Genomic DNA, 25,574 nt, shown 5'->3' on the forward strand with positions numbered 1-25,574 from the left:
AAGCTACCCCACTAGATCAAGATTACTTAAAAATCCATTCAGGTAATAGCTTGGCTACTTGTATTTTATCTGCTTGCGAAGAGAGTGGGGAAGGAGAGGGGGGTAGGATGTAACAGCATACCTTTGAACACATACTATTAGCATTTCATTTAATAATGGTGTCTAACTGGAATGTCTGTCTGTCATGCTCTTTGTATGTCTCTATTTCAGTCCAATACTAAAACAGTTTGGGCTTTTAAATGTCTCTCACTACAGTTGGTTAAGTGGGGATTTTTTTTCAATGTTTGATGCAGAGACAACTATACTGTTAAGTAATCCTTTCGTAAGTTTATTTCAATGGAAAAGTATAAACAATGTGGCTCTGTGGCACTATGAAAACACTGATCTGTTTGTTTGAGCTTACCAACCAGCCCAACACAGCAACAATAGCTCAAACCAATGGTGTGTGTTTGGGACAGGGATATCTGTTTGATTGACTAATGGCAGTCATTAATTTTGCAGTTACGTTTGTCACTATAGGCAATTATAACCTCATCTCAAGAAAAAAACATGACTGGCAACATTTTTTCAAAATGATAAAACTTGGCTTCTAACACGAATCATGGCTGTTTTGAGGCAAAATGTCCACAGAGTGGTGCTAAAAGTGAGTTAAATGTTCTCCCAAACAGGTTAATGTTCTATTAAAGGAATAGTTCACCCAAAAATGAAAATTCTCTCATCATTTACTCACCCTTGTGCCATCCCAGTGTATTACTTTCTTTCTTCTGCTGAACACAAGTAAAGATTTTTAAAATAATATATCAGCTCTGTAGGTCTATACAATGCAAGTGAACAGGTTCCATAATGTCAAGGCTGTAAAAGCACATAAAAGCAGCATAAAAGTAATCCATACGACTCCAGTGGTTAAATCCATGTCTTCAGAAGCGATATAAGTGTGGGTGAGAAACAGATAAATATTTAAGTCACTATAAATCTCCACTTTCACATTCACATTCTTCTTTTTTTTTCTTTTTTTTTGCCGATTCACATTCCTCATACATATTGCCACCTACTGGGCAGGGAGTTGAATTTATAGTATAAAAGGAATTAAATAATGATCTGTTTCTCACCCACACCTATCATATCACTTTTGAAGACATAGGTTTAACCACTGGGGCTAAAGGATTACCTTTATGCTGCCTTTATGTGCATTTTGAAAAATCAGCCTATATATTTACATTGTAATGCATAATGCATTCCGGCCCACAAAAAAACTATATGCTCTCATAAAAATACCTTTTGTGTCAGATCTGTATCTTAGATATATTTTTGATTCAGATCTTAAAGTTGTTCTTCCACTCCTTTAGACATTTTTCCACATCTTAAAAAAAAAAAAAAACCATGTTGCTTTGTATTAAAGCACTTAGGAAACAATCCCTTCAAAGCGCTGAAAATATTGAAGTTGCAAGGCATTCTGGAGAGAAGAAGAAGCAATTAAGCAGGCCCACATTACAAACATGTGTATTCACACCTTTCCCCCTCTCTCCTCCATAAAACTATATAACTACAATTTATTACCAGCCCTCACTTCCCCTCTCCCCATTTTTCACACCTTCTTTCCCTGAGTCTCCAGCCTTAAGATTCGAGCAAAATGTCCTCCTCTCTAATTTGTTGCAGGTGCAATAGATCCCCGAACAATTTGCACTCTGTATGTGTGTATGCATGTGTGTGTTGTATGTTAATTGTGTGTAGATACTCACCTCGCCTCCACAGGTTTAAATTTAACCCTATTCTGACAGAGGTAAGAGCTGAATATGGCACGAGGCATGTAACATATACAGTATTTTCATCAAAGCACATACAGCGACTTCAAAAATTATAAAGGGATAGCTCACCCAAATACCGAAAATTCTGTCATCATTTAATCACCCACATGTTGTTCCAAATTCATGTGGCTTTCTTCTGTGAAACACAAAAGAAGATGCTAGACAGAATGTTGGCCTATATATATACGTCACTTGGTTTGATATTCTGTTATTTAATGCAGTGATATTCATACATTTTTAAATGTGGTTTAAGTGTCTAAATGCATTTGAGGTCACTGTATATTTATCCCAATGCACATGTAAGAGAGAGGAGAGGAGAGGAGAGGAGAGGAGAGTCCGAGTGGCTCCCAGTGAGCAACGTACTCACTCAGGCAGCTTGTTTTGCCACTGGAGATGATAGAACAGTGAGTTAATGAGAGCAGTTCTAAAGCCGCAGCCGAGACTCAATCTAACAACAGCAAGAAAAACAACAGGAGTGACAACAACAGAAGATAATAACACTGCAATTACCCAAGCTAAATATATACCGGGGGCTATGGACCGTGGACGGCAATGATACCATTAAACTGACTCTGAGGTCTAGTTACACTGGCAGTAAGCTCTTCTAGCTACTAAGAATTGTCTGAAGTACATTCACAGCATCAGCTAACATAATCATAAAAGTACATAAAATACATAAGGTCAGATAGCAAACTATAGGAACTATAACGTCCATAATATCGATTAATTTGTCTGCGTGTGACAAGCTTATTCTGCCTGCTTAGCTGCTCCATCTTTGATAAGGCCGGTTATCAAAATTTCTCAATTTTGTAACACAGTTGAGACCTGTCAAGCTATTTTCAGTCAGCGCTACATAGTGGAGCTTCATACTTGACTGGCCACAGATGTGTTTTGTTGAATATTGATTTATTGTTTGATTGATTATTCTACACATCATAAATCTGCCTGTGAATTGAATTAGACAGCTGGAGATACAAAAAGCACAAAAGACTGTCTGGCTCATTATTTCGGATATTGAGGCGGGTTACATTATGGATGCTGTTCTGTCTGAAATTACCATTTCTTCAAATGGCAGTCCATTTTTGGAAGATAAATTATATTTGAGTCTTTCTTTGTTCAGATAAGAGTTCATGTCTGGTAAAAATAAAACTTTTGTGTTGCGGAATTTCACCCCCAGTATTTAGATTCGATGATGGATACAGTGCTTCGTGATAAGACAAAGCATATATTTTACATATGTTCAGTTGTTTTGGAACACAAAGGAAGATGTTGGGCTGACTGTTAGGGACTGACAGCCTCAGTCACCATTTGCTTTCATTACATCTTTTTTTTTTTTCATAGAATGAAAGTGAATGGTAACTGAGGCTGTCAGTTCCTAACATTCTGCCTAACATCTCCTTTTGTGTTCTATGGAAGAAAGAAAGTCATATGGGATTGGAACAACATGAGGGTGAGTTAATAATGACAGAATTTTCATTTTAGGGTAAACTATTTAAAGGTGCATACATCAGGGACTGGAACATGCACATTTAAAACATTAAATACAAAATATATTTGTCCATTAATCATTCATAAACATATTTTGTAAAGAATTTCATGCCAAAATGATAACACTGAGTATTGTTATATTTTTTTTAGGTTTGAAATGAGAATTAATGATTCTGAGTTTCACTGAAAATCCGAGTTTCATGGCTATGGTGTTCATGAAAAAGGTGTCAGATTATCATTTTAAGAGCAGGCACTATTAAATGTCGTTCTATCTTCAGCTGTGACCAGACACCTCCAGCTAACTGCTCCAAACATATAAATCTCAAAAAAGAGCCATGAATCTGTGGAACATGCAGCACGAAGTCACAACAGACTTCAAACCACTTCCTTCTCCTCCACAGCACCTCATTAATGTCTTTCTTATGCTAATGTGAGGAGACAAACCAGCGTCACACAAACACACCGCCTGCTGTCCTACAGGCATCTAAGTCTCTCCAAACAAATTCAACTCAACTTTTGAACTCATTCTTAGGTATGGAGGCTCAGTGTTTTTAAACTCCCAGCATTTTCTAGGACACCACATTAAATCGAGAGGCCCTTAATGCATGGTAGAGACTAGGGATTGGAATCGTAATGAATTCAGCATTTTTCATTCAGATTCCAAAGAAAGATTCTGTAACACTTTGACAATATGGTCGTTAACATTAGTTTACTAATTTTGTTAACTTGAACTAACAATAAACAATACTTTTTCAGCACTTATTGGTTAATGCTAATTTCAACATATACTAAAACATTTTTAAAATTAAAAGTTATGTTACCATTAAGTATATGCATTTGCTGATGCATTATGAACTAACATGAACCAGTAATGAGCATTTGTATTTTAATAAATTAACCAAGATTAATAAATGCCGTAAAATAAATAAATAAATAAATAAATAAAATAAAAATAAAAATGTTCATGGTTAGCTCATGATACCTAATGCATTAACTAATGATAATGAATTGAACCTTATTGTAAAGTGTTACCAATGATTCCAGTTCCTTAACAATCCCATTAAAAATACATTGACTTTGCCTATTTTTAGAATAACAACACTAAACTTACAAAAGAATACTTTGGAAGCATACTATATTTTAAAGGTTTTCTTAACATTTATTTAAGCAAAACTCTGTTCCGAATGTGTATATTCAACTACACAAAATCAACTGAATGAACAGTCAGTAATCTACCCTGATTTAACAAGGGTAACAGTTCTTGGTTCATTTTGAGTCTGAAAACGTAAAAGTAATGAATGAGGCGGATTTTAAGGAGTTTCAGATTGATTTGAAAGCCACTGAACCGATTCATTAAAATAAAACCGGCTCGTAAGAGTTATTTGTTCACGAATCAGACTACACTGTTTGCGCTTCATTTCTTAATAGGTCTGACTCAAAACAATTATTCGACAAATTGGACATCACTAGCAGGAAACACTGAGTATTTTAGTACATTGTTTAATGCTGTTAACAAAATCAAATGTCATGAAAAGCATTCAATTCTAGTTCTGTATTTAAAACAAAAAAAAAAAAAAAAAAAAAAGAAAGAAAAAAGAATAAGAGCCAGTTCTCGATTCCTAACTCTATTGGAGAGTAAAGAAAAATCTCCAGACTGCACCTTAATTTCTGTCTCAGATTCTGTTCACACAACTTTTGGAATCCAGCCAGTGAGACAAGAGAAAAAACAGATTATTTTACTTAATGTTAATTATTTCACAGCTATTTTTTTCTCTTCTTGAGAAAACCATGTGGAGGCTTTTATTTTGGAAAGTCCTCCTCCATGCTCTGGGACCTGTCCGACCTGTCAAAGCCAGCAACCTCTCTGAAGCATCAAACCAGCAGCCAACCCTCTCACTCAGTCCCTGCCATATGTCCCAGTGTTCTGCCAATTCCTCCCCTCCCTACACACAAGACCTCAGAGCACCCCATTAGCGAAAGTGAGAGAGAGAGAAAGAGAGAGAAAGAGCGAGAAAGAGAAAGAAGCAGAAGAGAGTGTGAGCGAAAGATGGATATAAACATACAGCAACAGAAACGGAGGTGGGGAGAAAGAAAGTGCATCAGAAAAAAATAAGCCAAACTGAGAAACAAACAAGTCCAGTCAGGAGAGGGAGAAAGAGACAGGCAGTACAAGTTAAAGGGATAGTTAGAAGAATTTTGATGGATAGTTCACCAAAAAAATAAAAAATAAAATCTGTCATCATTTACTCACCAACGTGTTGTTTCAAACCCCTAAGACTTTCTCTCTTGTGTAAAAAAAGAAAGAAAAAAGGTGAATTTTCGAAGAATATCCTGCTGTCCTTTTCATATAAACAAAGTAAAAGGGGATTGGGTCTGTCAAGCTCCAACATGAAAAAATAAAAATAAAAAAAATAAAAAATATCTATATTCCAAGTCTTCTGAAGCATAGTGTGAGGAACAGACTATGAAATTTATTTTGTTATTCACTGATAATCTTCCCCTCCACAAAAGCTCTAATATTTACTACAAAAATTAAAGTTTAAGTTATAAGAGTTTCATTATAAATCTGTTCCTCTTATTGATCTATTATGACTTAAGAATACTTGGAATATAGTGCACATGTTGTATGGACAACTTATGATGCTTTTTTTTTTTCCTTTTTTTTTTTTTTTCTGGCCAGCCCCTGATCCCCATTCACTTAAATGATATGGAAGAAAGCAGATCAGACATTTTGTTATACTTCTCCTTTGTTGTGCCAAGGAAGAAAGTCAGTCATATGGGTTTGGAACGACACGAGGATCAGTAAATGACAAAATTGGGATACCAACAAGATTCCCACAGACAGAAGGAGAGAGTGAGAGAGGTATTCTTTGTGAATACTCTGACTCAGTCAGAGCTCTGTGCTGGATGAGTGTAATTTGATGTTATCGTCAGACCGTGAGTGTGGATGCATGGGTCTGTGCCGATATTGAATAACAGCAGGGAGGATAGCTCAGATTCTCTGCTCCCAGAGTACTAACTCTCTGCTGAAGCTGTCCAGCATGGATGCAATATGGCATACAATCCATACGTGCCAGAACTAGCTCATATCTGATCAATGCGCACACATACACATACACAGATTTTCATTATAGACATTCTCGACTGGCTATGTTTGAAAAAGCATACTACAATGCACCGAGAACGAACCACATTATAGCAATCATGAGGAGGTTACCCCATGTGACTCTACCCTCCCTAGCAACCAGGCCAATTTGGTTGCTTAGGAGACCTGGCTGGAGTCACTCAGCACACCCTGGGATTTGAACTAGCGAACTCCAGGGTGGTAGCCAGCGTCTTTACCACTGAGCTACCCAGGCCCTCCTTAAAATGTCTACTTTTAAATAAAACAATTCAAATTTAAAACAAATATTCTCCAGCAGTGTAATCTGTATGAAACAAAGCGATGTACAGTTTCTCCTGGCTCAGCTCATTATCGCTAATGTGATCCCACCTACCAACAGAGCATGCTATTCATACGGTAATGTACTGAGGCGGTCTATGCAAATATGCAAATGGTAAATGCCCCCACAACAATGCCTTAAAAAACCATCAAGTTTCATCATCAGATTCATTCACTTTCCTGCGCGTTTGGAAGATGGCATGCTACACAGGTGAGGAAGCTCTACAGATGTTCCTGGATAGTGACGAAGAGTTCACATTTTCCTCAGAAGAAGAGCGGGACTCCGATTACGAACGTTTACATTTTGAAGAGCAATTTGATCCAGCCGAGGATACAATTCCAGATGAGTAAAGTCATTTAGTTTTTCTTACATTAGTTGACATGCTATTTTATATAAACATGTACATATTTTACTAGCTGGACTATTTCCAGACTTGCCAACCAGTATTCAGAGTATTGACATTTGAAATATGTCCTAATAGGCAAGTTTTAGTTACATTTAAATGTTGTTTTGGCTAAAGCAGGTATTTAAATTGTATGCTGTATGATATAAATATGATATGTAATATGATATAAAAATAATATGAATGTTTAGATTATATTTGCCTCATTATCATCAACGAAGTTTGTGCTTGCAAATATCTGTTTGGGTGTAAATGTGTAAAATGTGCTGTAAATATGCCCATATTAGAAAATCAGCATATTAGAATGATTTCTGAAGGATCATGTGACACTGAAGACTGCAGTAATGATGCTGAAAATTCAGCTTTGATCACAGGAATAAATTGCATTTGACAATATATTCAAATAGAAAACAGGAATTTTAAATTGTAAAAATATTTCACAATATCACTGTTTTTGCTGTATTTTGGATCAAACGAATGCAGCCTTGGTGAGCAGAAAAGACTTCTTTCAAAAACATTTAAAAAAAATCTTACAGATCTACAGTATAAACTTTTAAACGGTAGTGTTGGTCTAAAGTTAAGTCTTTATGTAAAGAAAATGTATAGTCAGATAATACATTCAATCATTAAGTCTCCTCACATTCATTCTCTCTCAGGGGAGGGGTCTTTGTCTCCTCAGGTGTGAATCACATCAATATTCATGATCATCCACGCCTCCTCGCATATGGCCTTTCTAACACTAAAAGTGTCTTACAAAAGTTAAATGACTATATTGTTTTGTATGAATGAGTGATCAGGATGGTTTTCACATCATTTTTGTAGCAAAAACTCTAAGCTACAAGATCCAGTTCTCAAAAGTCTTGTGAACAAATGTTTAGTATGTGATATATGGCCTTATTTCAGTGACTTACAATTTTTGTTTTTTCAAAAACCACGCATAAACATTATTTTCTCAAAAATACAAACATGTACATACATGTTGTTCACATATTATTGTAGCCCAGTTTGTGCTGAATACAGTGTTATCAGACTTTAGCCATTAATATGTTTTTAAGCAACTGAAAAAAGCACAAATGTCAAGGCATGTCAAAACTTATCCAGGGCCCAAAACACCCTCAGACCCCAGAGGGTTAACTATAAGACAGGACTTCAAATCCTACACTTGCTACAGTATATTAAGCGTTACGATCGCTCCCATTCATAAGCATACCAGTAACCCGTCTCCTCCTATACAGTCTCTGATTAAACATGTTAGGTGATGGGGCCATGTGACACATAGTGAGGTCATGTGACAACATTGTAGCATTCTTCAGTTTGAAACGTTATCATCTTTCACTTACAATTTTACAAAAATAGTAGGCAATATATAGTACATACTGTGCAGTATTCAGTAAGTAGTAAGCTAGTAATCCATTCCTAACCTAGCAAATTAATATAGAGCCAGCATATAGCAATGTATAGAGATCCCTCATCCCTACTGCAAATCAATGCCATTATCTTGGATCTGTACCACCACCAATCTCCAGATTGCTAAAGTAAGCTCAGCTTGATGCTGTGTGGAAAGCTGTCCTCTCAGCACTGGTATTTTTAGAAACTTGAATATGCTGATATAATGCAGCTCTCTGCTGTGAGTGTCTGTCTTTAAGTGTGTATCTCCGCTTTCGTCAGTCAGATTGTAGGTTACTGATCCTCTATTTTTAAGCTCTCTCACACACAGATCTGTGTAGGTAACCACTAATGGAGTGACTGCATCGTTTGTACTGTATCTCCCAACTGTGACCCTCAAAGAGGTGTCACCATTTCTTCTCTCCTTTCATTCATGACTTAACTCTGTATATGTACCAGTGAATCTGCCACCCATTTAAGACCATTCTCTATAAAAGCCTAAGAGATGCTTGGCAACTCTTTCTTTCCCTAGTCAGCCTCAGACAGTCTGACTACAGTCTGTTAACTGACCATATATTGTGGAACTTTCTTGACCTGGTAAGCCCTAATAAGACAGACTGGTTTTATAAAATGTCTGGGATTATGGGCACATTTTTATTTCTGTCCATCTGAAAACAATGTTGTGTTTATATGGTACCAGGGACAGGGTGACACAACCTAGCAAGTTTGCCAGCTTAGTGACAACAAATCTTTGAAAGATAACAGCACTTAATAGCAAGTAAACTCAATATCCATAAGTAGAAGTACATAAGTACATTCTGCTGTTTTAGGGTCTAATACGTGTTGCTGTTTTTTATTTTTGGCTGGGTCTATTAACCTCTTCTATGATGAACATATTTTCAATTACTGAGTTCCAAGTCATTTATATATATATATATATATATATATTTATTTATTTATTTTTTCTTCTAGGGCTTAAAGTAAAAAATGGCATGTGGTGTAGCCATCTGGAGACAGTAAAAATATATATAACAAAATGTTAAGATTTTGTTTTTATTATTCTGTTAAAGCATTTTTCTTTAAATTATTATTAATATCTGTCCACTTTCCTTGAACCTTGAATACATGAAATGTAATCATTTATCATTTTCAAACATATTTTTCAAGGTAAAATATGTGTGTGTGTGTGTGGGCAGGTTTAAGTGGTTTACGAGGACTTTTTTTTTAGGTTACAAACTGGTAATTACAAGGGTATTATGCTATAAATGTGGTTTATGAGGACATTTCTAGTGTTCCCATAATTTAAATCGCTTAAAAAACATACTAAACGATGTTTTTTTGAAAATGTAAAAATGCAGAAAGTTTTTTGTGAGGGTTAGGTTTAGGGGTAGGGTTAGGGGATATAATCCATAGTTCATACAGTATAAAAATCATTATGTCTAGGGAGAGTCCTCATAATGATAGCTGCACCAACATGTGTGTGTGTGTGTGTGTGTGTGTGTATATACATATATTACCTTGAAAAATATGTTTGGAAACTTATTTAAATAAATGGTTTCATGTATTCAAGGTCCAAGGAAAGTATTTTAATACCTTTACTTGATGGTTACACTACATAACATTTTTAAAGTCATTAAGTTATTTTTATTTATTAATTTATATATTTTTTGCTATAAATATTTTTCAGAAACGTATGAAAACAAATTGGACACAAATATTATGTTTTTACTCTTGACACGTGTGTTTACACTAGATTTTTTTTTTTTTTTGGACCTTGGACAACCTTATTTGTCTGTTAAATGGTCAGTACTATTTTTTCTGTAATGTACTTAGAATCTCTACACATATTCCAGCATGTTTATGTAAAACTGTTCACAGAGACTGCTGCGACATTGTTTACATTTTTTTTTTTCAAGCTGGTCTATTATTGTGGTGTAATCTATTTCATAATCAATAATCAAAATGCGTGTTTGCGACTGCCACCCTTCAGTTGCCATTTTAAAATCCATGATGGAAGACTTGATGGTTTGCGCTGCAGCGCTGCAGCGCTACAAACTGTTTCACAGCAAGACAGCACCACCCAAACACACTCCAGAATGTGATTAACACATCAGTGTGCACTTTACACATGTGCCCTCTCCTCCCATTCTACAGAGTAACTACAGACTGAAGAGGGAGGGTGGAGGGTGTTGGCAAGCCCTGATGGTAATTGTCAGTAAAGGGAAAAACAAGGGGAGGTTGAGGAAGGAGTGGCAACCGTTCATTTTCTGTGCGAAAGCTCCCCTCCGTGCCTACCAGATCAAAGAAGGAAATTTAATGGACCACCCATAGAGTGGGATGACAGCAAAGACAGGACATAGGACAGCATTGCTCAGAACAACCGAGCCAACTGAAGACATCGAAGTGTTCCAGCACCTTATGGTGGATATTAAGCACTTAGTTAGAGCACAGAACTTCCTTTCATATCGAAACGCCAGCTGAGACAAACAAGATGATTGCAGTCAGGTCTGCGTTCCCTCCTCATAAACCCCAGGCTTATCAAATTCTCCACAGCACAACGAAAAAAAAAAAAAAAAAACATAATAATAAAGGTACTGGAATGAAAAATAGATAACTGTGTAGCTTGGCAGGAAGACTAAACACCGGGTTTGAGGCAGTGAATGCCACACTTTCCCAAGGTGGAGGGTGGCTCAGATTTACTTTGGCCCTGAGTTCTTCCACCTCCATATCCACAGACATGAACACTCACAGGGCACCTCAGTGAGGGCTTTATGAATGACTCCTGATCCGTAAATACACACACACCCCGAGACGAGCTAAGGGAGCAGCCCTGTGGCTCTCTGATAAGCGCCCCTTCCCTCTGCCTTTAGTTCATCTACATAATTTGTCCACTCTGAAAGATCCAATTGTTCATTTCATGCCTCAAGTGTTTATGTACATTTTTTCACTCCTTTTATCCCCAATTTGGAATGCCCAATTCCCAATGCACTCTAAGTCCTCGTGGTGGCATAGTGACTTGCCTCAATTCGGGTGGCGGAGGACAAAACTCAGTTGCCTCTGCGTCTGAGACCGTCAATCCGCGCTTCTTATCACGTGGCTTGTTGAGCGCGTTACTGTGGAGACATAGCGCATGTGGAGGCTTCACGCTATTCTCCGCGGCATCCATGCATAACTCACCACTCGCCCCACTGAGAGCGAGAACCACATTATAGTGACTACGAGGAGGTTAACCCATGTGACTCTACCCTCCCTAGCAACCGGGCCAATTTGGTTGCTTAGGAGACCTGGCTGGAGTCACTCAGCATGCCCTGGATTCAAACTCGTGACTCTAGGGGTGGTAGTCAGCGTCTTTGCTCGCTGAGCTACCCAGGCCCCCATGTTTATGTACTTATTGAGTTTAAGTTAAAGAAGAGACTGGAGCTTCTCTTTACTTCTCTCATTCTCTCCTTGTCTTTAATTTTCTCTCAGCCACCTCATTTCATTTTTTATATTGCTCTCTGAAATAACTTGTGGAGTCACATTTTATAATATTTTATTGAAATGTTTGTGTTTCTTCTTATTTTTGTCATCATTAATGAACACTGGGGTGTTTTACATTTTAAGTACATGTGTTACCCTGATGACGTTTTGGTTTTGTGTGGGTGACACTGTACATTGTCTTGGAAGGGCCACTCTTGATTAAATCTATGTCATCATGTTTGTTTTACCACCTATGATGGTTAACAAGTACATTTAAAAGTGCAAAGCAGATTTTTACCAGAAGTCCTGGTAGGTTGGTATACATTATATCACTTCATTATAATAAATATTGAACTGTAAAATATTCAGGCACCAAAATGACATCCCGTAATGCCGCAAACATCGACACTGTATTTTTGTATGGTGAATTTGTCAACTACAGCTCCTAATTGTGTATTTATATACATATTTACACTCACTGACCACTTTATTAGGTACACCTGTACATCTACTTATTCATGCGATTATCTAATCAGCCAATCATGTGGCAGCAGTGTAATGTATAAAATCATGCAGATATGGGTCAGGAGCTTCAGTTAATGTTCACATCAACCATCAGAATGGGGAAAAATGTGATTTCAGTTATTTCGACCGTGGCATGATTGTTGGTGCCAGACGGGCTGGTTTGAGTATTTCTGTTACTGCTGATCTCCTGGGATTTTCTCAGATAACAGTCTCTTGGTGTAAAGAGAATGGTGCAAAAAACAAAAAACCTCCAGCGAGCGGCAATTCTTTGGGAAAAAACGGCTTGTTAATGACAGAGGTAAGAGGAGAATGGCCAGACTGGTCCAAGCTGACAGGAAGGTGACAGTAATCTAAATAACCACACGTTACAACAGTTCTATGCAGTTCAAAAGCACTTCTGAATGTACAACACGTTGAAATTTGAGGCGGATGGGCTACAGCAGCAGAAGACCCCTCAAGGTACCACTACTGTCAGCAAAGAACAGGGAACTGAGGCTGCAGTGGGCACAGGTTCACCAAAACTGGACAACAGACGATTGGAAAAACATTGCCTGGTCTGACAAATCTGGATTTCTGCTGAGGTACACAAATGGTAGGCCCACTGCAGCTTCAATTTTCTGTTCTTGTCTGACAGAAGTGGAACCCAATGTGGTCTTCTGCTGTTGTAGCCCATCCACCTCAAGATTCAACATGTTGTGCATTCTGAGATGCTATTCTGTTCGCTACAATTGTACAGAGGGGTTATCTGTTTCCGTAGCCTTTCTGTCAGCTCGAACCAATCTGGCCATTCACCTCTATCATCAACAAAGCATTTTCATCTACAGAACTGCCACTCATTGGTTGTTTTTTGCACCATTCTCTACACACTCTAGAGACTGTTGTGCATGAAAATTCCAGGAGATCAGCAGCTACAGAAATACTCCAACCAGCCAGTCTGGCAATAACAATCATGCCACTGTCTAAATCACTGAGATCACATTTCCCCCCATTCTGATGATTGATGTGAATATTAACTGAAGCTCGTGACCTATATCTGCATGATTTTATACATTACACTGCTGCCACGTGATTGGCTGATTAGATAAGCGCAAGAATAAGTAGATATACGTGTGTACCTAATAAAGTGGCCGGTGAGTGTAGCAGGTACACATGCAAAAACCATTGATGCAGTTGCCAACACAACTTATTGCAATAGCAATATTGAAATGCTATAATAAAAAACATTTTTGCATTTTTATGGTAAGACTCTTTTGTTGGTGTACAGGAGACATCTACATAGTCACCTAGTCCAGTGGTTCCCAACCATGTTCCTGGAGGCCCCCCAACACTACATATTTTGGATATCTCTCTAATCAAACACACCTGATTCAACTCGACAGATCATTAGTGGAGACTCCAAGACCTAAATTGGGTGTGTCAGAAAACGGAGATAAACAAAACGTGCAGTGTTGGGGGCCTCCAGGAACAGGGTTGGGAACCACTGATCTGGTCGATGTTGCTTTTTGCCTTTACTGTATAAGGCAATAAGGTAATGCAAAAGTGATTAAAATAATTCAGATTATGTTCATTTGGTGGCATTTGTATTAGGTGACTCTTTACAGTTTTAAGTAGTTTTTTAAGTAACCCTCCCATCTCTGCGGTTTAACTGGAGATTCGTGTTGGAATGCTACCTGCACTGCACAGCTCTCCGTTGGGACAGAAGGTGACCTGGCTCATAGCCTCAACAACACACACATTTCAGAAGTGACTAGTGACTGTGCTAACACATGCTTCACTGCTCAACGTACACATGCGAGCACAGCCCCCTGTCACTTATCTCATCCCACATGGCTGCTCTGCTAACAAAATCGCTCTTATCTTTCACAGTTCAAGCTCTTCCATTTTCTCATGTCCTACTCCTTCTAAAATAAATAAATAAATAAATACAACACACCCAAAGCCATGCATTTTCAGATTGAATAGAGTTTAAAAGACATCACTGGCTTCGATTGGATGGACATGTGATTGGTCTGCAACAAAGAACGAGTAGAAATCTAACATTCATCTTGGTTGAATTCAAATTGCCTCAAAGAAACTGCTTTCTGATTGAAGAACCAAGTCATCTCTCACAGCATGCTTTAAATAGCATCCAATAAGAACAATATTTTTTATACCTACCCCAGCCTCTGTAGGTTTGTGGCAAGTTTGCTGTCTTACAAATATTGGAGTATTTGTAATGGGAAAGCCATTATCTCGGTGCGGCTCCTGAGGCAAGTTTTCACTGCCAATACGGGGGGTGTAGGGTTGGGTAAGGGGGGCTGATTTAATAGCATCCACTGTGAGTAACACTCGATGTGGAAATCTCAACAGATGTCATTCCCTCGACGGCAACCATCACAGGCATGCAGACCATGCAGCAGCAAATGTAATACCATGACAGCCTGTAAGTCAAATATTATTGCACTTATATGAGCGCGGGGAGGGTGGGGGAGTTGGGTGTGTGTGTGTATGTGCTGGGGGTTGGAAGAATAAGCATCTCAATCATTTATCATAGCACATTTTCAAAGATCAACATTGTCCTTCGCAGAACAAAAGAAAGAGATAGAGAAATCTAAAACACATAATTTACATCCCACCGGAGACAAGAACAGATGGTTATCACTATTCTACGGAACATGAGTTGATTGATTATTTGATATTTTGTTTGTAAATTAAATCTAAAATATACTTTAACTGAAACACATGATAGGATGTGATATGGGAAGAATTTAACACTGGGTCCTCAAAAATGTCCTTAAATTCAGCACTATGAATATACAATTAAAACAATCAACCTAATCAATAACAAACATGTCCTCATGTATGGGCATGAATGTAAATGTATGTATAATGTTTATATAAATGCTTATGTACATTGGGTGCCTGCTTATATGCATAAAATGGTTCTAGCCCTTATGAAAAAAATCTCTTTTTATTACATTAATTTCTGTACCTGTGCGCTGTTTGACTGTCCGAAAGGGGGCTTGCGTGTGCTTTGTGTGCAATTCCGAGTGCGATCGCAAAGTTGCATTAATGCAGTGTTAATGAGGTATTAATGTAAACACAGTCATTTATGTCTAAAGTGAACTTGCACAAAAGGACAGAAAAGTGGATTTGTATCAAAATCTGACTTAATGTGTAACTTAAGATCTGCCACTGTGTAGTTTGTTGTTAATATTAATCAAACCGCACACTGCACTTGGCTGGATAGCTTTAGTAGCTTTAAAAAGTATTCATGCATTATAATCATACAAGAGGGGGCAGTTCTAGGGACAGAGCATATTTGGGGCTTAGCCCAGACCTGTGTGGATATGTATGGGGCATACTTTCATGAAATATAGGAATATAAAACCCTTTATAAAAAGCTTAAATGTCACAGCTGTAAGATGTCATTTATATAGTAAATCTTTAAATATTACTGAAACTAAATCTAAACGGTCCCCCTAAATTTAGTATCAGCTTCAGATGTACTCAAAAATCAGAAACTTGCTTTTAACACTATACATTTAAAATGTGATTTAAAAAAACACTATAATGTCCCTTTGGGCCTTCCTTAGTTTAATACACGTTGTGTACAATTAACAGTTTTCTGCCATTGATTCGTCTGGCGCTTTAAGTTTGTTTAGAAAACAGCAGGCTGTGAACAGGCTAAACAGGTACTTATGAAGAAAAATTGGTTGCTAGATTTGCCAAAGTTTGCTAGAGTTAAAAAAATAATAATAATAATAATAATAATAAAAACACAAATGTCCTGGCTAGTGACTTTGTTTGCAAATGTCTGCATATATTACTCTTTGTTTTCAGGGTTATATATATTAATATTTGGTACTTACAGCATCTGGAATGTCCAACTCAGTTTCAATATCACACCAAGACAGGAATGTTGACCAGACACAAAGACGCAATCGCATGTCACGAGCACTCTTCTTGCATGCGCACACATACATGAGTGCTTGAAAGCAGCTGCCAACAAAACAGTGCATGTGTACTGAACTGATTCTGTGTTTGGTGTTATCGATACTGCAGAAAGACAGGTATCATTAATGTATATACTGTATATTACTTAATAGTCAAATAAATTGCTGAAATACTAAAATATAATATGTTTTAGTATCAACTTGATACTTGTCTTTAGTCCTGGTAGCCCAGCCCTAGCACTGCCTATGTAGAGAAGACCTGTAGTAGTTTTATGTTACAGTTCATTCTTTATATTAATTATTTATTTATTGTAATTTCTGAATGTTTAATAAAAAAAATTATCTGTTGTAGATTTGAAATGTTGTTAAAAACTCAAAACACTTTTTTTGTTGTATTGCTTTATTTATTGCTTTTAATGTGTTTCTTTGTTCTTTATTACTGACTGTTTACTTGTCTTGAATAATTGAGAACTTGAAACAATGTTTTCTCAAATTAGTTAGTATTTTGTTGTGTTATTAAAACATGTATTAAAAATTGTCAAATTACTTTCATATGTAAGTCAAATCAAAGTCCCTTTCAAAGTAAGTCAGTCCCCTTGGGATTCTTTGGAATGCTCCCAGGCAGCTATATTTATTTATACACGCGGTGTAAATGTACAGCTCCTATCTACTTAAACTTGGAAAGACCGAAATCTCCAATACAGTTGATCAAGATTACAATCAAAGAACATTGAGAATCAACAGTAAAATCTGACAACAATGGTAAAATGTGCTTCTATAGCTCAGAAAACTCTAAAAAAAACAAAAAACTTTCAGGCTGGTCCAGCTGTATTGCGCATACACGTTTTTGAGCTGACTGACAGGAGATAACTGTATCTGAAAGGCGATTGGCAGGACTTACTTTTCTACATCTGCCACATTGGGTGTTCCAATTTCTCACATTTTAAATACCAGTGCTCTGTCTCGGGCTAAATAGTCTCTGGTTGATTTGGAATCTAATCGAATTGAGAGCTTGTTAATCAAAATCGAAATAAATCTGGAAATCTCGATACTCAGTCCTGTTGGGGAGGGTGTGTGGGGTAATCACATGATGTATTCACTTGTAGAGGGCCATAATAGGGAGCATATGCTCTGATTGGCTGTGATTGTGTCACAATGCACAGCACTTTTTTACTTTCAGTGTGGACATACAAATTACTTTATGCAGGAAACTAATTGCTGGTCTAAGAAGGAGACAGTTTTACTGAGATGAATCTATTTTAATCTAATGTCATTTGTATCCAGAGATTGTGCATGCTACTATAGTAATAAACATTTATGAAAATTTTTCAAAATATCCCGAAACAAAAAGCTACAGTATTAATTAAAAAGATGCTAAAAGTAGGTGAGTCCTAAAAAGAATGCAGGAATGATGGAGAGGAAGAGGCTGGGAGATGTGACTGACACACTTGCTGTATTATCAGACTCTCCAGATTCAGACCCAGACTGCGCTTGTAGTGCGTGAGTCACATGGGCCAACGGCCCAAATTGGCAGTTTCTTTGAGAGGGATTGGGGTTTTGACAGTGAACCAGTTTCATGGAGAAATGAAAAGAGATTATATTTCACCCCACCTATCGAAACTCACAATGCCAAAGAGAAGGCAATTTACAGACACATAAACACAGACACACATACACTTCGAACATGTGTCTGACAGACGGAAACACTCATCCCTGAAAGCTGTCTGTCGTTGTGATTTTAGACACCCACACATGTTCTCTCTCTCTCTCTGTCACACATAGACACACATACAGTTAAGGAAATGTATGTGCATTTTAGACGGTACCCCGAAAAGAGTGAACCAAACGTGTGAAAAGAATATGAAAGTACGTCATTTGTCTATATGTGACAATCACTCCCCTCTTAACAACAAGGAAGCATTAAACAGGTCCAACTATAAAAATATGATGCATTACAGTAAGCAGATGTGAGCAAGAACTCAGGCTAGAAGTTTAAACCTTAGAGCCACTAGCTGCTGCAGCCATGGCCCTTCCATGCTGTGAATTTACAGCCATGTCATTAGATCTGACTGCTGGACATAAAGCATCAGTGAATCAATCTCGGGGAGATGTCGGCACCCTGGTAAACACTGTGGACGCTGGCGGACGCTCCCTATTATGCTGGGGATTAATGGTGTAGACAGAGTTTTAACTCACACTGAAAGGTAAACAGGGGCACTACGGAGGAATGCAGAGGTTGACACTGAGCCAGGCTTCCCGGAGGATAAATTCTCTCCCAGAATCAGTAGGGCATGGAGGAGAAAGGGGAGAGAGGGAGAAAAGGGAGAGCGATATGGTAAAATCTCTAATATCTCTGATGTAAGAAAAAAAAGAAAAAAAAAAGAAAAGAAAATCTTGAGATGTACAGAAAAGCACTGAAGTAAGACAATGCAAGGCTCAACTGTAGAGATCTATTTTGCTGGTCATAGCTGAGATTTTTACTTTGTAGTGCCATATATATATATATATAGTCCATTAAATGTAGTTCCCTATCTGTCACTCACTCAACGTTGTGTCGATGTAGTGACACTAGGGGTCGCCCTTGGGAGCCCCAAACGCCTCTGATCTTTGAGAAAAGGCCAATGGGAATTGGCGAGTGGAATTTGCATGCCACTCCCCCGGATATACGGGTATAAAAGGAGCTGGCTCGCAACCACACATTCAGATTTTTTCTTTGGAGCCGAGTGGTTGTGTTCAGTGAGCTGAATCCTCTGCCGTTCCATTCACATCTAAAAAAACGGATGGATTTACGCCACATTACAGCGACTTCTCCCCCTTGTGCACCGGTGGAGTGCAGAGAATGCCCCTGGGTGCTTCAACAGTCTAAAAGAGTATATATTCTTGCGATAAAAGAGTATATTTGCACTACTAAAAGAGTGGCACTGACGGAGAGCGTCTTTTTAAAGATGCCTTTCCGTCTGTGTTAATTTCCTGGTTACGGTCGTTACCTCTCCGCTTCCTTTGGCCACGATCACTGTCTTACGTGCTCGGGCGCTTCCCACGAGGAGACAGCATTCGTGGACGGGTCATGTGCGAGAACATGACCATGGCAATGTTGTGGTCATGGCTTTCCTTCATTAGAGGGAAAGCCACCCCGGCGGCACCCCGCCTCGGTCCTTCTACCTACGGGTTTGAGGCCGCGTCGGTTAGCACTGGGGGCGATTTGGGGACCCCAATGGGAGCCACTCCGCCAGGTAACTCCCCAGTCGAGTTCTGGGATGAGACCGCCGGCTCGTCTCAGGGTGAGTTCGCGATCTCATTCGGCGCTCGCGAAGTGGATGAGCTCTCGATCACAGCATCAGAGAGTGGGCTGGTCCAGTCTGATGCTGAGGACTCGACTGGGATCCCACCTTTGGGTGTGGTCGCCCAGTCACAGGCCGACGCAGAGCTGGTGGCCATGCTTGCCCAGGCGGCTGCGAGCATCGGGCTGGAGTGGAATCCTCCACTCCCTCCTGAAACCTCGCGGCTTGATGATTGGTTCCTGGGCTCAGAGCGCCGCTCACGGCCATGCCCCACCCCGGTCCTTTTCTTCCTGGAGGTGCACGAGGAGCTCACAAGGTCGTGGCAGGCAACTTTCACTGCCCGGACCTGGTCTCTGAGCTACTCCACTCTCACTACCCTCGACGGTGGGGCTGCAAGGGGGTACTCGGTGATTCCCCACGTGGATAAGGCGGTTGCGGTGCACCTGTGCCCGCAAAACGCAGCCACCTTGCGGAACTGCCTGAGACTCCTGTCCAGCGCCTGTAGGTTTACGTCATCTCTGGTGACTAAGGCCTACGGTGCCGCTGGACAGGCTGCCTCCATCCTGCATGCCATGGCTCTCCTGCAGGTACACCAAGCAAGGCGCTAAGAGAAGTGCACGAGGGTAGTTCTGACCCGGGATTGATGCAGGAGCTGCGCTCGGTGACCGAACTTGCCCTCCGGGCAACGAAGGTCACGATGCAGACTCTCGGACAGGCGATGTCCACCCTGGTGGTCCAGGAGCGCCACCTATGGCTCAACTTGGATGAGATGAGGGAGGCTGACAAGGTACGGTTCCTTGATGCCCCCATCTCCCAGGTCAGCCTATTCATCGACACCGTCGAGGACTTTGCCCAGCAGTTCTCGGTGGTTAAGAAGCAGATGGAGGCTATTCAGCATATCCTGCCCCGGCGCGGATCAAGATCCCGCACCCCGTCTGCTCGTCGCCAGGGGCCAGCGGCCTGGCCCTGGTGTAGAGCCTCCTGCAGGAAGCAGACGCCACTGTCTCATGGCCTGCCGCCAAGAACCCGAGGAAGGCTTCTAGCCACCCCTGAGACGGGCAACCCAGGCACGTGGAGACCTGCTGCAGGCCTAGAGATGGTAAGCAGACCACTCTGTTCCCCCAGTGGAGGGCCGGGAGGAGAATCCTTTGTTGCCTTTACTTTGATTCGCCGCATGCCCGAAAGGCTGCGGTACCCACATGTTCAGAAAAGGAGCGGTTTCCTCATTTCCCGCCAGTACATCTGATGCAATTGTCTCCTTGGTCTCCCTCGCCCGAAGCTTGGGGTGCGTGGCTTGCGTTCCCCAACCCGTCGCGATGGCTGACTGGGACAGTCTGACTCGGCTATACGATTCAGTTCGCCAGGCGTCCATTTTACCTCAAGTGCAGGGCGAGAACACTGCTGCCTTCCCTGCGGAGATCGCGTCCCTTCTGCGGAAGGACACAGTAGAGCCTGTCCCTCCAGCCGAGATGAAGAAGGGGTTCTACAGCCCCTACTTCATCGTACCAAGGAAAGGTGGTGGGTTGCGGCCAATCCCGGACCTTCACTTTAGCTAGAAAATGATGGCATACAATGCAAAACATTAATGATAGATTGTGATTTTCTACCCATTCTAACTGATGGTTCTAAGACTATCACGAGTCATTCTTGCAATTTCAACAAATATTCATCTTAATCTCATCTAGATTACCTAAAAATTGTTACCTTGCTGACAAATTTAAATAGGCAAAAGCATTTCTCATACATCACAGAAAACCAACTTTGCAAAATTTTGTTAAACTTTGCAAAGCAAAAACCAATGTTCAAAGTCAACAAATTATCAAAAGCAACAGAAATTAAAGGGGGGCACATGGCAAAAATGCCACTGAAAGTGACAAAAATGCCCCTGTAATTCTAAATTTAGGGGCAAAAATAATGAATTACTTTATTTAGGCCTAATCACACATATTATTGCACAAAGTATATGCTGATGTTTATTCTCAATCTAGTTATTCATATTGAGAAATGATTTTAATTGATTTAATAACCTTAAATCTAGTAAATAAAGTTTTAAAAACCTTTTTTTTTTTTTTTGGTATAAAATGCCTCTGAAACTCAAATCCAGAGGGCAAATATTGTCCCTTAATGGAAAAGTTAATTTCTGACCCTGATGGCAAGTAAGTTTTATCAACTTGCCAAAACTCTTTCACACAGGCCACAAGCCATGGAGCCATTCGTAAAGCCAAAACATACTCATGAATGTATATAAAAATACATTAAGGCAGATGCTTCAAGTTATTCAAGCTTGATTTTACACCTTGTTGAGTTCAGAAATGTGTCAGACCGCAATTCATAACACAAGGAAAGTATGCATTGCATTCTCTATGTTGCCGCAAGGTCCGCTTATAGCAGACATTAGAAAGAACTGTCTGCTGCTAGGGTGAGTTTTTATTTCAAACCAACTACTGTCAAGCCAAAGCAACCGTTTGACGAGAATATTGCTGAACAAGTACATTAAAGTCAATATACTGTATTTATAGCAACTTATCTGAATATTAACACACCCAGTTTCATGGCACAGGCTTTTGAAGACAACTCTATCGCCCCCCTTGTGTACTGAGGTTTCTTACCACCACAGTAATGCAAGAATGCACATTAAGCATGTTCAACGCACATGCGTAAAGTATTTTTCTGGCATTATTATTGAGCCCTGCAATGTAAGAGCATTAAAGTGAAAAGCAAATGATAGATAGTTGTACAGAGAACCATTGAGTGAGAATGTAAAGGGTAAAATGAACACAAATAGTGAGCTCATGTATCTTTCTCTCTTTTGTATGGATATCTCATCCTGCTCTCCCTAGCCGTCTCACTGGGCATGCCCAAGGTCACTGAGACCACTCTGCATGCAAGCCAAGATCGGCCTCGGCTCTATAAAGCCAATTGACCAGCTGTCAGCACAGCTAGGAAAAGTAGCTGCCCCAGTGGTCATCCAAACCCCAACGCCCGTCACTGCTTGCATACGCACCGCATCATACACTGCACCGCAGTGCCAGTGTGGACGTCCAGTGTGACTGGCAGGTCAGGGCAGAGACTTCACAAGGGACACCCAGTCAGTGTTCTGCAGCTGCTCAGCAGTCTAGGCTTCTGTTGTTCTTCATTTCCAGCTGACTATCAGCTACATTTGCTAGCAGATTTAAGTCTTCTCAACTTTAAACAATCTTTGATTTGTAACTGTCCTTTGTCACCCCTGCTGAGGTTGGTTGATGCTAGTTAATACTGGTTTGATGCTAGCCTAGACACAGTGATGGGTAGTAGCTTCGCAAAAAATAGGAAAGCTATTAGCTTAACTGCATTTCCCAGTAGCAAAGTGTTTTTAAATCAAGTAGCTTTTCAGTAACGAAGCTTTAAGTTTTATTAGGTAGCGGCGAAGCATTTACAAAAGCTACACAGCTACATCATACATGCCATGTGCACTGTGTTTACTGTCACCAGTTTTGAATAGTATATCTAGTATGCTCACACACCTTTACAGAAGTTCAGAGTTTCAGTACATTCAGTTTCAGTACATACAGAAATGCAACAGCTAGACACAGTATTACAGGATAAGGTAGTATATGTACGTAGAGTTGTTATATAGGAATGTGCAAAAATTATGTTTAAATGCATATGGATTTGTACTGGTAGTAGTATAAATATGAAAAATTAAACTTACAAATTTAGATTTTGCATAATGAACCCCCATATGTTGGGTTTGTACAGGAAGCATGTAAAAATATGAATTTACATGTTTTTTTTGTTTGTTTTTTTTATATGCACATACATTTTTATTGCACCATACAGTATACTTGTATACTTTTTTGCACTATAATATGCTACACTATACTACACTAAACTTTGATAAACATCATGTGAATAAGTCTTTTAGATGCTTTGTCAATGACCTGTAAAAAAAAGAATAAAGTAGCTTTAATGTAGCAAGATACTTTTGGTGTGTAGCTTGTAGTGTAACTTGCTACTTTCCCTGAAGTGTAGCTTTTAGCTTAGCTGAACAGTTTATTTTTCTCTTTTAAGTAGTTGGTAGCTTAGCTAGCTACATTTTTTGAATAGCTTACCCAACACTAGATGGTTCACAAACACAGCCATTCAGTTCACCAGCAAAACTTGCAGGATGATCAGGTAATCTTGCTGGTTAAGCTAGTTAAAACGGCTGGTTCCATGCTGGAAACCAGCATTGAAAACATAAACATAGTGAAAAGCACTAAAAGTCACCCATTCTTCTGAAGTAACATACTCTGCAAGTGAAAAGAGTATTTGTTGCACTGAATGGGCAGTGTGCTGATTTTGGGTCAATGGCCACCTGTTTTAATGAGGTGTAGGAGCCGTGCGACTGAAAGGCGGAGGTGTTTCAGAAGCTAGCCAAAAATTCCCTAATTTCCTGGCACTGTGTTCCCCTTATACAAGAGCACAGAATGCTTCGAGAAGATACAAAACAAGGTACAAAACAAGGATAATAGGCTCGCTTAACAAGAGGTAAACAATCTACGGCTAACGAAATAGCAACCACACTGGTGCATTACTGGACTATGCGCAAATAACATGTGCTGCATTTGAATGGTAGTTGCTCTACTTTGTTATACTGTAAGTATTAGTCTCTAAACATACCTCCAAAGCAGCTACTTCCTCTCACTAACAAGTGCATCAACACACAGTGGAGCCAACCAGGCCACAAGCGCTTAAAAAAGATCAGCACGAGTGGTAATGACACTTTGTTGCCAAAAAAAGGAAAAATAAAACAACGACTTCAGTCACCAGCGGGCTACATAAACTAATTAGAAAGTGTTGCCTTGGGCTTATCATGTTCAATGGAAAGTGTTTGAATCTAATGAGTGGTTTAATATCAGCAAACAGTGCACAGCATAGGAGAGGATAACAGCCTTTGCTTTAGATCTAAAAGCACAACACCAAGAGTTTATCTCTCTTTTTCTTCTAGACTAACTGCACTCTTTCATTGCATGTGTTGGTGAGGTCAGGGTTGCACAAGTTGCCCCCGTTTTGGATGAAATCAGTTTGTCTCCATGTGAGTCATAAATCTCAAATAGGCTCATGCATTGTGTGAACATAGATATCAGCTCATCGCTATCCTAAAGTGTGAAGGCACACACACTTGCACACATATCACATGTGGGGCCTACGCAACGCATGGGGCACTACAGATTGTGAGGATTTAACATATCCAGAGAGTTCCAGCAGGGATGGAGTGGCTTTCCTCCTTTTTTTTTTTTTTGCCATGTTGGGTCACATTCACATTCGTCAAGACTTTTATCTGTGTTGGCTCACTCTCCACTCCAGGGAATCAGCATTGCTTTCTCCACACATACTTGAAGAAATATATGCATCATATTCTAGGGTTTAAATTGGACTGGAACGGTATGCCACCACCTTTGAATAACAAACTGGCAATTTGACTGACAACCCATTCCATTACATGTATGATCCAGTGCAGTTTTATTAGAACAAATACACACTTTGCAGCTCCATTTAATGAGAATACATGCTAAAAAAAAAATAAAATAAAAAATAAAAAATGTAAAGTTCTTTACAGTAAGTATTATCCTTCCCTAGTCAGTGGCGAACCCTTGTGTAGGCGACAGGAACATTTGCCTAGAGCAGCACTGTTCTACAGGGCACATAGCTTTCGGATGCACTCTACTTCTCATCCATAGCCCTCACTGGTCCAGTGAAATAGGAAAATAAATTGCAACCAAAGGCACCCCCTTCCTGATATACATCCACTGACATACAGTTGCAATTTTGCTTGGTTTGTTAAAAAAGTTGTACTGGCGGGCAGGTTTTGAACCCGGCATTTATCA

The 25,574-nt window shown here is 39.5% G+C and overlaps 1 protein-coding gene and 1 long non-coding RNA gene across 10 annotated transcripts in view; one reads left to right on the top strand and one right to left on the bottom strand.

Annotated features, from left to right (window-relative positions):
* LOC127426713 (neurexin-1a) overlaps positions 1-25,574 on the bottom strand; it is a 220,116-nt gene that overhangs the window by 148,025 nt on the left and 46,517 nt on the right. The window lies entirely within an intron of this gene.
* The window catches only part of LOC127426719 (uncharacterized), a 34,620-nt gene continuing 23,738 nt past the window's right edge, over positions 14,693-25,574 (top strand). Inside the window, exon 1 of the long non-coding RNA XR_007894847.1 lies at positions 14,693-14,931. This is a non-coding gene — a long non-coding RNA (uncharacterized LOC127426719). The remainder of the gene's footprint in view (positions 14,932-25,574) is intronic.

Source organism: Myxocyprinus asiaticus, chromosome 36, assembly GCF_019703515.2.
Source record: "Myxocyprinus asiaticus isolate MX2 ecotype Aquarium Trade chromosome 36, UBuf_Myxa_2, whole genome shotgun sequence".
NCBI classification, from domain to species: Eukaryota; Metazoa; Chordata; class Actinopteri; order Cypriniformes; family Catostomidae; genus Myxocyprinus; species Myxocyprinus asiaticus.